Consider the following 2,606-nt stretch of genomic DNA (forward strand, 5'->3'; position numbering starts at 1 on the left):
GATGGATTTACAAACCTCTTGCATGCAAAAAACTTATAAAAATGATAAAAAATATATATAAAAATACAAAAAAAAATTTAAAAATATTAAGAAAATAAAAAAAATTTAAAAAATGGATACAACAACCGCCATGTCCGCGCTCGTGTCTCTGGATTCGACTGAGAGCGGTTTATTTTTGGAATACATTAGAGATTATATTTGTTCGCCATATTCAAATATCTGTGACCAAATTCGTGATTCGCGACCCCAGAAATCCCCTACTACCTCGTAATTTCACTTCGAAAAATTAATTTAACAGATGTTAAGATTACTTATACTATATTGACACATAGATTAAAGTCATAATCGTACTTTTATTACGAACCATTTTCAAAGAGGAATGTACAGCAAAAATAATAATGATCTCCAACTTGATTAAAAAATAGAAGAAAATCCTATTCCTCTTAAAAAACTATTCCTCGAAACCTCGCGTCTTATTATCTATTAAAGACTTTACTTTAACTATAAGTGTTAAATATAGTAGTATGTCGATTAATTTCATAGAAGTTTGCGAAGCATTGAAATAGGATTTTCCATTAAAAATTGCCGAAAGGATATAGATATTCATTGTGTCTAAATCTTGCATGTAAAATCGCAAAATCGGCAAACAACGGTAATAAAAATAAGAATAAATAAAAGACGTAGTATCGGACAGTAACTGGTATACGACGCAGTCCCGCGACGCGTATCGACGCCACGTCGTTGAGAGCGTATCTGATAATGCAAATTGCATTTTTACGATCTCTTCCCCTGGCGCTGACGTAATCCGGCGTGCAACCGCGGAAAGAGCCCGTCTCGGCGCTCGTCAGCCCGGAATTTGCCTCTTCGGAGTGCCGGCGAGAGAGCCGCCGTGAGACGCGTGTAATCGAGGATTATTTATGGTGCGCGGCGTGTACAGAAAATCTCTGTATCCCGTTGTTTTCTACGAGCGTTATTCTTTACGTTCCCTCCCGACACGCGAATGGCAGCGCGTTAGTATTTTAGCCCCACATACACGACCGAAGCGACGCTACAAGTTGATAAAAACAGAATATCAGAGATGTGAACCGGCATAATAAAGCAATGGTAATAACTTTATTGAATGCGATAACGAGAGCTACGATAAACAAGTACGGAAAAGTAGAGACTGCCCTTGAAAAAGTGAAGCATCCGCAATAATGTTGCTAAGCCTAAACGTGGAAAAATAAAAATCTATATCTTTAAAAAATATTAAAAAATATAGTAGTAATGTACTCTTCTTACGGACTCTCCCAAATTCAACAACCAAAAATCCAAAAAACGGCAAATAAGAGTCAGCGTGATAATTAATACGCAATCTTAAATGTTCAATCCAGAAAATAGAATCTTTATTCGAAAAAATATAATAGTACGTTTCAGTTCACTTTGGAACCATCCTCAGCAGTACAAATTCAAAAAATCAAAATATCAATCCCTTCATGTCCAAGAAAAAATCACCATCAGATTAATAGATTTGATGTTGTAATCCCTTAAGACATAGAAGGAATTCGTCTCGACATTGGATCAACCAATTACAATTAATATTCACTAAAGAGTATCAAAATTAAAAAACGCATGTTAATCGCAGCTCAAACGAAACATGACTTTGGTTGATCCAATGTCGAGACAAATTCCTTCTATGCTTGGTATTACAACATCAAATCTGTTAATCTGATGGTGATTTTTTCTTGGACATGAAGGGATTGATATTTTGATTTTTTGAATTTGTACTGCTGAGGATGGTTCCAAAATGAAACGTACTATTATATTTTTTGGAATAAAGATTCTATTTTCTGGATTGAAGATTGCATATTAATTACCACGCTGACTCTCATTCGGCCTGTTTTTTGGATTTTTGATTATTAAAAAATATAATATGTATAAGATATATAAAATTGCCGAGACTATACTGCTGTACAATAATTATATTATGTTAATTATGTACACTAAAACAACAATTGTATAATATGTATGCTAATTATGTACAATAAAAAATAATGATAATAACAATAATACGTTTTGCCAGAACTTAAACGCAGATGTGTGTTTCTTCAAGTGAGAATTTTAAAATTAAAATCTAATTTTGTTAATTCGAAATGACGGAGCTAGAGTTCAATTGAATATATCAGCCTTTTCCATTAACGCGGAGAATAAAAATAACGTTGTGCAACCGACCCTTATTCCCTCAGATCTTCGTCGGGGAGTCGCGTCGATCGCGAGATCGTCGTCGTCATCGTCGTTGTCGGGTCACCGGGCTCTGCGGTAAAAAGCCGCCTCTCGTTTTCTTTCTTCCTTCCTCTTCTGACGCGCGCATCTCTCGATTTGCCTCGAGTCAAAAGTTACGGACGAACTGACGGACAGGTGACGCAGACGGATGCCGCTCATTTGTCTCGCTTCGAGTGGAGCGAGCAAGATCGTTGGGTTGGGATCGTGGCACAGAAGGACGCGCGGGGAACGTAGAAAAGAGAAAGAGAAAAGGGGAGAGAGAGAGAGAGAGAGAAAGAGAGAAAGAGTGAGAGAAGTGGGACTAAGGGCGGTCGTAGGGAGAGCCGCGAAACCGAGGAGGATGG

This window comes from Trachymyrmex cornetzi, unplaced genomic scaffold (genome assembly GCF_001594075.2).
Source record: "Trachymyrmex cornetzi isolate Tcor2-1 unplaced genomic scaffold, Tcor1.1 scaffold272, whole genome shotgun sequence".
NCBI classification, from domain to species: domain Eukaryota; kingdom Metazoa; phylum Arthropoda; class Insecta; order Hymenoptera; family Formicidae; genus Trachymyrmex; species Trachymyrmex cornetzi.